The sequence below is a fragment of the Medicago sativa genome, chromosome 7, assembly GCF_051527215.1.
Source record: "Medicago sativa cultivar Bolivia chromosome 7, Bolivia_mono, whole genome shotgun sequence".
Lineage (NCBI taxonomy): Eukaryota > Viridiplantae > Streptophyta > Magnoliopsida > Fabales > Fabaceae > Medicago > Medicago sativa.
The window spans coordinates 105,037,194-105,052,500 of NC_140755.1; the positions used below are offsets into that span (position 1 = coordinate 105,037,194).

The following is a 15,307-nucleotide window of genomic DNA, read 5'->3' on the forward strand; positions in this document are numbered from 1 at the left end:
TCTAATATAGCCTTGCCATTTTCTATTTTTTATTGAATATGACTGTACCTAAAAACAAGCATTTTTTTTAAATGACAAATCAAAAACATGTATATATTATATATTTATTTCTATTTTCCGTCAAGTTATATTTATTTCTATTTATTAATATATTAATTTATTTATCTAATAGTTATATTAATAAAAATATTATATTATATTATTTAATTAATAATAAAATCTATATTCACATATTCCATGTTTATATAGGGATAATTTTGTCACTTAACGAATTTACATATTTCTTTCCTCTAATTTTCCTTTCACTTTCACTCTTACCAAACAACCCAACAAATCATTTCACTTTCTACTCACTTTCAACTCACTTTCTTTCCTTTACTTTTCATTCCCTATACTTTCTTTCCTTTTACTTTCTCTCCACATCCAAACAGACCCCAAATCTTTTTCCATTGATGACACACACACACACACACACACACACACACACACCCTCCGGTCACTAATATAAGCAAAAATCCACTTTTTAGATACATTCAATTAATGATGTATATGGTCTTTATTATAAGTCACATACATCATTAATTACATGTATCTAAAAAGTGGATTTTTGCTTATATTAGTGACTGGAGTGTGTGTGTGTGTGTGTGTATATATATAAACCATTATTTACACTTGAATAGCAAAACCAATCATCGTGAACACAATATTCATGGACCTAGGAGACATGACATTGCTATGCATGACCTTTTGAACTCTATGTAGAAGGTCAACAATCTCTGGTGCTAGGAAACCGAAAGTGTCAAAAGCAAATGGTATAAAAGCATGTTGATTGTCAGAACACACTTTCTCATGTTTGGTCACTTTGCTTTACGCAACTTTTAGGGTTGCCTGTCCTACGGTAAAAGGTCTGGCACCTAACCTGTGCTTTAATTGAGCTGCATGTTAAACAATCTAAAAGTAGAAACATTCTCTTAAATTTTGTGCATTCAATCGGTATAACATCACTCAATCATAAATAAATTAAATTACGAATAATGGAGACATCATAAATATTCAAATCTTCTTATAAGATTACTACGATACAAATGTAAACGATACAAATGTAAGTAAAACAAAAACAATCTACACCAATTCATACATAAATTAATTCTTGTGACAGAAGTAACAAAATTACAAACTTACATGACTTGCTAGCATATAAAGAAAGAGATTATAAGCAGCTCCAGCCCATGCTGTCTCAGTTAATATACTAGAAGTGCATGTTACTTCTTTGAACAACGTATAGATTCACATAAATCTTGGCGCGTACTGTGTTATTATCGTATATATACTTCAACCAATATTTTGTTATATATGGAACTGAGCCTTGTGGAATTGGAATCATAGCTAAAATCACCATCTATCAACACTTCATTACAAATGTTAAAACAACATCATATTATGTATGTATTATTTAATTAAACTGAAATTGAAATTATTATTGCAGTTGACTTCGCATGTATCCTACGATACTTTTAACCATGCTTAAGAGAATTAGTAAAGTAAACTAAAAATCTTATAAAAAAAAGTAATCTAAAAATGATTTGTATTTATTGAAAAGTTCACCTTTTAATACATTGGTAACTTAAGAGTTGAGAAACTGAATTTCTGAATAAGTACTTTTCACTTTTGATTAGTCATCAGTGAACTCCTTAGAATATGCTTGAATAAAGAAAGTACTGTATTCTGAAACCTGAGGAAGTGGAAGAATTGATAGAATGTCAATGATGAAGTGAGAACTTAAGTATCTCATTGCTATAGCAAAAGGATCATCAACCGACTCTCTCCTTCCAAAAATGCGCGAAGAAGGTGCAATAAACCCAGTTCAAAACTGAAAGACGATGCGAATAATGTAGAAAAGATCGAAAAACGTCCAAAGAACACTAGCAGTAATCTTCAATGTTCCATTCAAATTAAGGCATTTTCTCTGGCCATCAATCACAGGGATGTAAAAGAATAATGGATCCATAGATACTGCCATCACACATGTTATAACAAAGATCTTGTTCCATTTCTGAAGTAGTGGACCTTGTGGATCAAGAACACTACTCCTAGAAGCTGATTTTTTCAATGATTCATTATTTTTTGCTGGAGTAACACTTGCTTTAGAATTTCTTATTTCAAATCCATCAATTGAAGAATCATATTGTGAAAAATTAAAAGATGATGATTCTGACTTCCAATCATCAAATCTGGACAGAAATATAATCTCAGTTAAGTAACGTATCATATATGTTGTCACATATCATAGAAAAAGTTCATGACTTGAAATTGAAAAATAACCAACTAGGAAAACCATAGATTTATGCTTAGTTTACATACTGTATGATATATCATATATTTTAGTCACTCATAGTAATATGGTCGTATTTTGTACTACTAACTTGTGAATTCGGATTCCTTGTGGTCACCGATTGTAAGCATTAACAAAGGCAGCAGCACATCGGTGACCTTTGGATAGAGATCAGATGGTTCTGATTTCTAGCTCAGCATTTTAGATTTTAAAAAGAATCAAAATCTGCACTAAAACATGGACCGTTCGATCTCAATCAAATGACCACCGATGTGTTGACTACGTGAATGAGTGCAATCGGTGACTGCAGGAAATCCGAATTCATATATGCAATTTTAATTTTCGTTCTTTTTGTAAAATAATTAATTAAAATGATACCTTTTTTTCCTGAACAAAAGAAATGAATCACTTTTTTCTGATTCAAAAGAATATGTATGGCAACTGAAACAATAGGCAATAGCACATGTGAGGCTAAAATAACATGCTTGAACATACAAACTACAAAGTACAAACCTCACACATTTCTTTTCATTTGAACTCATGATATATACGAAATAACACTTTATTTGAACAATAGAAGATTAACTGCAACCCTGCAAAATCCGTCTTCAAATTAGAATTTGAGTTCACACATAATTAGAATTTGCTGCATGGCTATAAAATCATTATCCAATTTCATTATTTATATTGCATATGTTTGTAATATAAGTTATTGATAAAATAAAAAATAAATATAATACACTAAGCATAAGCAGAATACATAGAAGACTTGAATATTTATTGAAAATAAATAAAGTCCATAATAAGTCAATCTCCATATCAACCTGAGAGAAGGGTTGGCGTCGCATGAACCATAAGAAGAAATATTAATTAGTTAAAAATATCTAGGATGAAGTGTAGAGATAAGTGTGAAATAGTAGCAGGAAAAGGAAAAACAATAACACCGCCACCAAGGTTGGTTTTGATAAGTGTGAATGAAATCTCTTTTTCTGTTACCTTACCTTACCTATAGGAACCAAAGCAGAGAGAATTAAGAAGAGTTTAAAATTCATAAAAGCAAATAAAATGGTGCATGCAAGTATGCAACCTTTTTAAGAAAGAGTGTTTTTGGTTACTTTGGTCACACCGCACAACCATGTGATGTGAGTATTAGAAGATAAGAAAGGGAAAGAGCACAAATGACGTAGACAGTGTGAGGATAGTCTTATGTCAGTGGGAACTCTATATCATCAATCCAAAGTACATATCCTAAAAAACTATCAATGGGATTTCTAAGGTCTAAAGAGATATGCGAAGAGGGACATGTCTCTAGCAAAATTACCACAGCTAGGTAGTGTAAAAATGATGTAATCTATTTTATTGATAGTATTGTCCTATAGGACATAAATCATCTAAACAAATACACATAGGATGGACAATGCAAATCCTGCTTCAGAAACCAAAAACTTATGGAGAAACATGAAAGAAGAAAGAAAGAAAAGAAATTCATATAATCAAGTGCATACAAAATTGTCCTTTCCATTCATAAACTGTTTTACAATATAAAGGGAATCATGAACACAGTGAATATAAATTAAAAGAATAAGCTAGATTACTAATCATCTCATTATTTCCCACACTATACTTTCATTCTTCCACACAAGTACCTTACACATACATTTCTTGACACAAAATTAACTTTATATAATAGCATAATTTCAATTGGTGGTAAAATCCAATTGCAATCACCTATCCGCATCTTGGATAATGCTCAAGCTCTTTTTTAGATAATCAAAACCCCATAACTTTAACAAAATGCTCAAGCTCTTTTTTAGATAATCAAAACCCCATGACTTTAACAAAAAAAATCACTGTGGCACTATAGGCATAATAATGCTCCATATTACACAAATTCAAAAGGTGCAAACAACAAGCATGTTGTTCTACAAAAACTAATGCAACACCATCACTATTCTTAACCTCAAGTAAAACAAATCTTTAATACTTTTTTTTTTTTGAATCGGAAAATTTTTCAGAACGAAATTGGTGCAAGTTTCACACAAAAATGAAGATAAAGCGAATACAACTTAAGGATCCACAAAACTATCCACAAAACTATCCTCCTATTTCAAATCCCTTCCTAACCTATTATGAAAACCACAACTACACAAGCATGCTGCCTATTATAAGGATCATACACTGCCATGTAAACAACTCCTCACAAGAAGACAGAAAAGGATCAACAACAAATGGAACATCACACCCTTTGACTAAGCACACTGGCACACAAACAACCCTACCCGCTACCAACAATCTATCCAACACACAAGCACACAACAACACGTGCAACACAACAAAACCAGCACAAAACAACAAAGCAAACAATCCACATGATCCTAAAAAACCTTCAAAATTATTTGAGGAAGCAGTCTTTTTTGTTCCAACACCATTCATAATAAAGACATGCTAGTATATGCAAATGTGTTAGACTCCCTTGCCATGACAAAAGCTTAATGACAAGTTCTGGTGTTGGAGCTGGTTCGCTCTACTTCGTGAGAAACAATCCCCTTGTAGGCATTTTGTTTCATCATTTATAATACACCGTTAAGAAATTTATGCTTCACACATCCATGTTGGAAGAAATAGTTTTTGTTTTTTGAACCTGCTTGTTTCATCATTTATAATCCCCTTGTAGGCATTTTGTTTCATCATTTATAATCCCCTTGTAGGCATTTTGTTTCATCATTTATAATTATTGAAATTATGAACAGTAAAGGAGATTCATTGATCTCTAGAACTTTCACTTTGTATTCACTATTTGTTGATACGGTTACAGATACAGATAAGGTTCTTTTATAGACCAGTTCTAAGCCTAGCTCAACTGACACGTGTCAGTTGAGTTTGTTACAACCTATAGAGCCAGTTACATTGGCAGTTAGAGACTACTCTCATCTAGGCTAAGTTATACAATAGTTATTATGTGCCGTAGCTGAGCTGTCCTTTAATACTCCGCCGCAAGCTTCACTGGGTGTAGAACTGCAGAGGGCCTTGGTCATGATATCGGCAACTTGAAACTTGACCAGGAACATGTGATACTAGCAGTTGCTTCTGCAAAACCTTCTCACGGACGAAAAAGAGGTCTAGTTCCATGTGTTTAGAACGGGCATGCAAGACAGGATTGTGAGCAAGGGAAACAGTGCTCAGGTTATCACAGAGCACCTTAGGAGTAGCAAATGGAACATTAAGTTCAGTGAGTAGAGACTGCACCCAAAGTAGCTCAGAAGTAGCAAGTGCTAAACTGCGGTATTTTGCCTCTGTGCTGGAGCGAGCTATAACAGACTGCTTTTTAGCCCACCAGGAAATGAGATTGGGGCCTAAGAAGACACAAGCGCCAGAAGTTGATCTACGGTCATCAGGGTCAGAACCCCAATCTGCATCACAATAGGCCAGGAGAGGGACTAAAAGGGAGGGAATTGGCTTAATAAAAAGCCCCTAGCTGATGGTTCCCTTGAGATACCGTAGAATTCGCTTGACAGCAGTCCAGTGGGATTCTAGGGGATTAGACATAAATTGACAGACTTTGTTAACTGAAAAACAAATGTCTGGTCTTGTAACCCCGAACCCGAAACCCCGAACCCCCCGAATCCCGAACCCCGAACCCTGAACCCGAAACCCCGAACCCGAAACCCCGAACCCGAAACCCCAAACCCCAAACCCCAAACCCCAAACCACAAACCCTAAACCCCAAACCCCAAAAAAACTGAGTGAGTTGATGGAGGATATTAAGCTTTTGTCATGGCAAGGGAGTCTAACACATTTGCATGTACTAGCATGTCTTTATTATGAATGGTGTTGGAACCAAAAAAGACCGTTTCCTCAAATAATTTTGAAGGTTTTTTAGGATCATGTGGATTGTTTGCTTTGTTGTATTGTGCTGGTTTTGTTGTGTTGCACGTGTTGTTGTATGCTTGTGTGTTGGGATAAATTGTTGGTAGCGGGTAGGGTTGTTTGTGTGCCAGTGTGCTTAGTCAAAGGGTGTGATGTTCCATTTGTTGTTGATCCTTTTCTGTCTTCTTGTGAGGAGTTGTTTACATGGCAGTGTATGATCCTTATAATAGGCAGCATGCTTGTGTAGTTGTGGTTTTCATAACAGGTTAGGAAGGGATTTGAAATAGAAGGATAGTTTTATGGATAGTTTCTAGTGTTCAAAAGGTTCTCTGACTATATTCGATACCTTAAGTTGTATTCGCTTTATCTTCATTTTTGTGTGAAACTTGCACCAATTTCGTTCTGATAAATTTTCCGATTCAAAAAAAAAAGTGTTAAAGATTTGTTTTACTTGAGGTTAAGAATAGTGATGGTGTTCCATTAGTTTTTGTAGAACAACATGCTTGCTGTTTGCACCTTTTGAATTTGTGTAATATGGAGCATTATTATGCCTATAGTGCCACAGTGATTTTTTTTTGTTAAAGTTATGGGGTTTTGATTATCTAAAAAAGAGCTTGAGCATTTTGTTAAAGTTATGGGGTTTTGATTATCTAAAAAAGAGCTTGAGCATTATCCAAGATGCGGATAGGTGATTGCAATTGAATTTTACCACCAATTGAAATTATGCTATTATATAAAGTTAATTTTGTGTCAAGAAATGTATGTGTAAGGTACTTGTGTGGAAGAATGAAAGTATAATGTGGGAAATAATGAGATGATTAGTAATCTAGCTTATTCTTTTAATTTATATTCATTGTGTTCATGATTCCCTTTATATTTTAAAAGAGTAGGGGTGTAAGCGGTTCGGATTAAACCAACGAAACCGATAGTCCAAACCGGACCAAACCGAAAAAATATCCGACCTTGTTTGGTTCGGTTTGAAACCGATCCGAACCAATTGAAACCGATTTAGTTTGGTTTGGTTCATGGTTTTTCATTTTGAGATCCGTGAAACCGATGAACCAATCCGATGATAACCACACTCCTTATTTTACTAATATTATCCTACCTCACACAAACTTATGGTTAGACCCAAAATTAAAGTCAACATAAAATACTTTTTAATCCATTCATTTTCTCTCATTTTTATCTGACATCTCATCTAATCAGTCAGACTCTTTCATTTCTACTAAAAAAGAAACCATAGCCGTTAACCACACCAAACCCATTGTTCGTCGCCACCGCCGGTCACCGCTAAGATCGTTCATCTCTTGATTAGTTTTATCATGTTTATGCCATTGATTTATACTCATTATATTTCATTGTTTTCCATGTTCATTTTCTACGCCATTGATTTATTTATACACGTTATAACTTATAAGTCATTGTTTAGTGAAGATTAGAAAAAGCCATTAAAAAAAGAATTGCGATTTGCGCACCGTAAATTTAGAACACTGTAAAAGTCATTCAAAAAGATTAGAACACTATAAAGCCTAGAAAATTTTGTCAACAGTAACAGAAATTGAATGTGTATCCCTATAGTAACAAACCGATCAACCGAACCAATCCAAACCGAACCAAACCGATTAGTTTGGTTCGGTTTCTTTTTTGAAAAACAGTAAAAACCGAACCAAACCGAACAGATGAAGGTTTCATCGGTTCGGACAATTTTTTGACTGAAAACCAATCCAAACCGAACCGTTACACCCCTATAAAAGAGTGAAGATTTCTGCTACACACGGTTTATGAATGGAAAGGACAATTTTGTATGCACTTGATTATATGAATTTGTTTTCTTTCTTTCTTCTTTCATGTTTCTCCATAAGTTTTTGGTTTCTGAAGCAGGATTTGCATTGTCCATCCTATGTATATTTGTTTAGATGATTTATGTCCTATAGTACAATACTATCAATAAAATAGATTACATCATTTTTACACTACCTAGCTGTGGTAATTTTGCTAGAGACATGTCCCTCTTCGCATATCTCTTTAGACCTTAGAAATCCCATTGATAATTTTTTAGGATATGTACTTTGGATTGATGATATAGAGTTCCCACTGTGATAGGGCCAAACCGCAAGTGCACGGTCTATCGAAGTAATAGTAGTAAAAGAGTATCATTCCTCTAGGGAGTTATGAATTTGATTAACTTTTAGAGAATGATTAGAAAAGAAGAAAGATTATAAAAAGGGAGGTTTAGTTGCTGAAGGTAAATAACAATAATAATAATAAAAGAGCCTTGGGATTATTGGTTCATCATAACAACGAATCTTTTCACAAGCAAGCCTTAAACTTATAATTATGCGTTAATCTTAATTTCTAAGGACAAGTTTCTCTTTAGCATATCACAGCTTCTCTCGAAGTCAGTGAGTGTATCCCTCCAACAACCACACCTATTCTCATGGGTGATTGCCTTTGGGACCCTTGAAGATCGAAACTTTATGTGTCCCAAGGTTTGCTAGACTATTCTTATGTTTCGCAAACCTTGTCTAAATTCACTTGTTTGGATATCAAAGCTCCGCGTTCGCTTTATGAATTGATATCTGTGATGATGAATTAACCATTATCAAACCCTCCGCGTTCGCTTCCACAGTTTGATAATAATTAATTCATGTTAAAACGGTGAATTTAGATTAGGAATTAAGGTAACATATAATTAGGGTTTAAGGCTTGGCTTGATCCGGATTACGTCAGTAGACTTATCCAACAATCCCAAGATAAAGAAGAGTCTATTCACTAACGTTCATTGTAGACATGGGGGAAGAAGAGAGAAAGCTGTAAAGTAAAAGAACAATAATATAAAAGTGAACTTTTATTCCAAGAACAAAAGATGAATATTTGTGATGGAGAGCTACTCTATTTATAGCTTTACAATCGACTTAAAATCTAAGCAATTACAAGGGCTTTTCGGTAAAACTAAAACAGAGTAACTTGGGCCTAAAGCAAAAGCAGCAAAAGTCTTCCAGAGAGGTGGCACGGCCGTGCCAACCTTAGCACGGGCCGTGCCAAGCTTCTGACTTGGGGGAGACTTATTTTTGTCTCCGAATCTTCGTATTTTAGCTCCAAATCAGCTCCAGACTCCTTTCTTTTGCTCCAAGACTCCTTCCATCCAATATTCGTTCCTAAAATATAAAATATGCAATTAAAGTAAAATAGCTCAAAAAGGAAACAATATTTAAATAAAATAAAACTAAATCTAAATATAACGAAACTAAATAATACATAAAAATAGGCTAAATATAGACTCATCAAACTCCCCCACACTTGAATCTTTGCTTGTCCTCAAGCAAAAGGCAATAGACATAGCAGCAACTAAAGATTAATTATGGCAATACTATTGAAAACATATGCCTCAAAAGAAAGGTTTTGTTCCAAGTACACTAATCACAATTTCAAACATTCCTCGTGAACCTATTCAACCCAACATCAAGTCTCAAGTGTGTGTGTGTGCAGTCCAACCTTTTTCTTGCTCCTGTATAAGACAGATATTATGAGGAACAGGTTCTATCCTTAATGCTAAAGTAACCGAGAAAAGTCTTTTCTTCATTTCATATAAGAGTGATGGGAATTTAAGTTAAAATTAAATTAAATTAACAATTAAGCTTAAAGGGGCTGCAGGTGCTTAGGGGCTATCTATCCTCATAGGAAGTCTTCTCGGATGTAATTATCCTTTCCCCCTAGATTCAAAATCACCCTAAGCAGTGCTGCAAAATTTTCTTTTATTTCATCTCCGCGTAGGAAGTCTTTTTGGATGTAATTGTCCTTTCCCCCTAGCATTGATGAATTTGTTTCACTTTAAGTTCAAATTAGGGAGTCACCACCACAATTAGGAAGTTAGGGATTGTCCTTTCCCCCACATGTTGGTGCCATTCTCCTACCCCATTTAACTTTAACAAATTAAGAGAATATAACAATAAAGCACAATTGATTAATTTCCCACACAAACTTATACTACTTTTACTCTAAAGACTTTAAAGGGTCTAAGTTAACACTAAAGATAGAACGTGCTCCTTAAAATACCTACTCATACATTTGCTCAAAGATTGCAACCGGGTGCTTTTCTCATTGGAGATTTTTCACAATAAAACAAGATGTGGGTATAGCAAGAACACAAGAAACACAAGAAACCACTTTCATGTACAAGAAACAACCTTTAAAGAAGAGACAAAACAAAAAATTTTATGCCATATTTTACATTAAAAACAAGCTACTTAATCATGCCTTTCGCTATTAAAACAATACAAAAGAATAAAGTTCAAGGGAGTTTGGGAACACTTCGACTCTAGACACTTTAGTAGGCCCCCCCCCCCCCCCCCCCACACTTAGGGGAAACATTGTCCTCAATGATTCAAAAAGAAAAATAAAAGAAGAAGAAAAAGAAGAAGTAGAAGAAGAAGAAGAAGAGTAGAGGAAGAGGAAAGCTCACAATTTTATTGAATTCCATAGTGGACTTTGGAGGTGAAGGTGTTGCATCATGTTTTGGAGCATTTGATTGTTTTCTTCATTTATTCGATTGCTCCTTTGGACATTGTTCCTTTCAACACCTTATTTTTGTTGCTCGGTGCTTATTCTTTGAACTTTGGTTTGCATCCATGCCCGCCGTTCATCATTATAGCTTCCACCGGCTTCTTGTTCATGGTGCAAGTTTGCACCTACCTCCGCTTCATCACCACCATCATCACGATCATTTTGTACCTGTGGGTTAGTACCAACATAAAGCAAATTTTCTACTACCTCCAGAATATTTAAGTCCGGATTAGGTAGAATAATCAAATAATAAGCTCTAATAATTCTCCATTCATATTGGTAATTGTGAGTAGGGCCATGGGTTCTAAGGAAGGACAAAGTAGTGAGAGTATAAGTCTAGATAATTGTTCCCTTGATTCATACTCACCCCAAACTTCCTAACAAGAAAAGTGATGATTCCACCTACCATTATATCACCCTTATCATCCAGTTTCTTTTTAACAATTGAAACAAGATAATCAAGCAAATAATAGCAAATTTTAATATGATAGTTATAAAGCATAGCCCATAATATAAACAGCTCAACAGTCCTCAACATCCCTACCGATTTCCTACTCTATATGGTACAAGCCAATGTGTTCAACAATCTAACCATAATATCTCTAATACCTAGTGTAATCATAATATTATGATCAGGGTACCTGCAAGCAGATATAGGTCTAGAGTCAAGAGTTTTATACCTATTCGGTATCTTTGAATTTGATATCCTGGTTCATGACTGTTGATTTCTTCCTCCTTGCATCATCATCCAAGCCAGCAATCTTCTTCCCTAATTTCTTTTTCTAAAAAATTATTATTTTTTTCTTAGGCACGGTCGTGCCACCATAGGCACGGGCCGTGCCTACTCTCTGGAGTTTAGGCACATTTTTTTTTCTTAAATTTTTTTTTTGAAATTTTTTTTCTTTTTTTTTCCTTTTCTTTGCATCATCTTGGACAAGTACCTACAAAACAAATTTAAATAACAAAAAAAAAAAATAAAAGCAATAAAATTCATGGGTTGCCTCCCACGAAGCGCTCGTTTAGAGTCATTAGCTTGACGGTTAGAAAGTGGTTCATCTATCCTATACCTAATCTCTCAGAAAGGGACAATGGCATCAAACTAACATTCTCTCCTAAATCACACATGGCTTTTTCTATAGTTTCAGATCCTATGACACAAGGTAGGGAAAAGCTTCCTAGATTCTTAAGTTTAGGTGGCAATTTGTTTGGAAATATTTCAATAAATTTTCTAAACTGCTCATCTAACTTGGACTCATCAAACCCCTGTGTTAATGGATTTTCATGCTCATGAGATGGTGAAACAAATGGCTTTTCATTCTCTCCTATGGCTTTCTCACTTTGAGGCTCATCACACCCTATCTCTCCTTCATTGTTCTTAACTTTCACAATGGGGTCCTCTAATTGTTTACCATCCCTAAGAGTAATATCACTTATATGGTTTTTTGGGTTGGTTTCGGTTTGGTCTAGGAGGACTTCGGAGGATTGAGAGGAAGTAGCCACCTGTTGGGGCAATTGAGAAGTCTGAGTCTCAAGCATCTGACTGTGAGTAACTATGGAGTCTTCTTTTGATGTAAGTTTGGCAAGAGAGTCCTTCAAAAATTCAGTTTGATTTTTAAGTTCTTGGAGCTACTCGAATTGATTTATACAATAATTTTCTAAAAAAAGTTCCAAGCTGGATTTTTGAGGGACTCTTTGGTTGTTTGCATAACTGGGTGATGTTGTTTGTTGTCCAAAAAGATTTTGAGGGGTTTGAAAAAAAATTTGATTGTTTCTAAACCCTTGATTATATTGAGCATAGTTTACTTGCTCAGGACTTCTAACAACACTACCTAGTTGGCAACCAATGCCAATATGGCCAAATACACCACAATTTTCACAAAAAGGAGATGCAGAAGAAGAAGAAGAGATGGCACTAACATTTATTTTTTGAAATTTTTGGGTTAATGCATCAATCTTAACGGCAAGGTGATCATAGTTAGAGACTTCATACATACCTGCCTCCTTTTTGGAGGGTAAAGAATTAGTGATGGCTCTCTCGTCGGTCCACTTGTAATGATTTTGAGCCATGTCTTCAATCAAGGGGTATGCTTCTGTGTAATTCTTGTTCATTAAAGCTCCACCTGCAGCTGCATCAACATAAATTTTTGTGGTATATAAAAGACCATTATAAAAAATGTGAATAATAAGTCAATTCTTTAAACCATGATGGGGACAAAGTCTAAGCATTTCTTTGAAGCGCTCCCACGCATCGTAAAGAGATTCACCATCTTTTTGAGTGAATTGTGTGATTTGAATCCTTAATTGGACGGTTTTAAAACAGGGAAAGAATTGGGCAAGAAAAACTTGCCTCATTTGTTGCCATGAAAAGATAGAACCAATTTCCAATGAATGAAACCAAGCACTAGCTCTACCCCCTAAGGAGAAAGGAAAGAGGTGCAGCCTTAAGGCCTCTTGGTTTGCATTCAAGGTTTCACTGAGTCTTAAAAAGGTTGAAATATGAAAATTCGGATCCTCAGTGGGTGATCCGAAAAATTGATTTTGCTGCACTAGGTGAACAAGTGCAGGTTCTATTTCAAAATTATCCTCAACCGTTGGGTACACAATAACATCATATGACTCATTTGAAGATGGGATTGCATACTCTTTGAGAGAGCGTTCCTTAGTCATATCGTTATTATCTTCCCAAGAAGTTAAAGGAAAAAGAAGAAATAGAATTTTTTTTTTTTGGATAGAACTATAAAAAGAAAAAATATAAAATAAAATAGAATAAAATAAAGCAAAAGATTTTTATTTTTTTTTGAAAGAAATATATAAAATAAAATAAAATAAAATAAAGCAAAAGATTTTTTTTTTAAGTCTAATCGTTAAAAAAAATTAACCAAATTGCAATAACTCCCCGGCAACGGCGCCAAAAACTTGATAGGGCCAAACCGCAAGTGCACGGTCTATCGAAGTAATAGTAGTAAAAGAGTATCGTTCTGCTAGGGAGTTATGAATTTGATTAACTTTTAGAGAATGATTAGAAAAGAAGAAAGATTATAAAAAGGGAGGTTTAGTTGCTGAAGGTAAATAACAATAATAATAATAAAAGAGCCTTGGGATTATTGGTTCATCATAACAACGAATCTTTTCACAAGCAAGCCTTAAACTTATAATTATGCGTTAATCTTAATTTCTAAGGACAAGTTTCTCTTTAGCATATCACAGCTTCTCTCGAAGTCAGTGAGTGTATCCCTCCAACAACCACACCTATTCTCATGGGTGATTGCCTTTGAGACCCTTGAAGATCGAAACTTTATATGTCCCAAGGTTTGCTAGACTATTCTCATGTTTCACAAACCTTGTCTAAATTCACTTGTTCGGATATCAAAGCTCCGCGTTCGCTTTATGAATTGATATCTGTGATGATGAATTAACCATTATCAAACCCTCCGCGTTCGCTTCCACAGTTTGATAATAATTAATTCATGTTAAAACGGTGAATTTAGATTAGGAATTAAGGTAACATATAATTAGGGTTTAAGGCTTGGCTTGATCCGGATTACGTCATTAGACTTATCCAACAATCCCAAGACAAAGAAGAGTCTACTCACTAACGTTCATTGTAGACATGAGGGAAGAAGAGAGAAAGCTATAAAGTAAAAGAACAATAATATAAAAGTGAAATTTTATTCCAAGAACAAAAGATGAATATTTGTGATGGAGAGCTACTCTATTTATAGCCTTACAATCGACTTAAAATCTAAGCAATTACAAGGGCTTTTCGGTAAAACTAAAACAGAGTAACTTGGGCCTAAAGCAAAAGCAGCAAAAGTCTTCCAGAGAGGTGGCACGGCCGTGCCAACCTTAGCACGGGCCGTGCCAAGCTTCTGACTTGGGGGAGACTTATTTTTGTCTCCGAATCTTCGTATTTTAGCTCCAAATCAGCTCCAGACTCCTTTCTTTTGCTCCAAGACTCCTTCCATCCAATATTCGTTCCTAAAATATAAAATATGCAATTAAAGTAAAATAGCTCAAAAAGGAAACAATATTTAAATAAAATAAAACTAAATCTAAATATAACGAAACTAAATAATACATAAAAATAGACTAAATATAGACTCATCACACTGACATAAGACTATCCTCACACTGTCTACGTCATTTGTGCTCTTTTCCTTTCTTATCTTCTAATACTCACATCACATGGTTGTGCGTTGTGACCAAAGTAACCAAAAACACTCTTTCTTAACAAGGTGCATACTTGCATGCAACATTTTATTTGCTTTTATGAATTTTAAACTCTTCTTAATTCTCTCTGCTTTGGTTCCTATAGGTAAGGTAACAGAAAAAGAGATTTCATTCACACTTATCAAAACCAACCTTGGTGGTGGTGTTATTGTTTTTCCTTTTCCTTCTACTATTTCACACTTATCTCCACACTTCATCCTAGATATTTTTAACTAATTAATATTTCTTCTTATGGTTCATGCGATGCCAACCCTTCTCTCAGGTTGATATGGAGATTGACTTATTATGGACTTTATTTATTTTCAATAAATA

General features: G+C 34.7%; 1 non-coding gene across 1 annotated transcript; it reads left to right on the forward strand.

Annotated features, from left to right (window-relative positions):
• The first annotated feature begins 12,962 nt into the window (after nucleotides 1–12,962).
• On the forward strand, nucleotides 12,963–13,069 carry LOC146911776 (small nucleolar RNA R71). The gene has a single exon (XR_015020869.1). It is a non-coding gene; the product is annotated as a small nucleolar RNA R71 (small nucleolar RNA).
• Nucleotides 13,070–15,307: the final 2,238 nt, after the last annotated feature.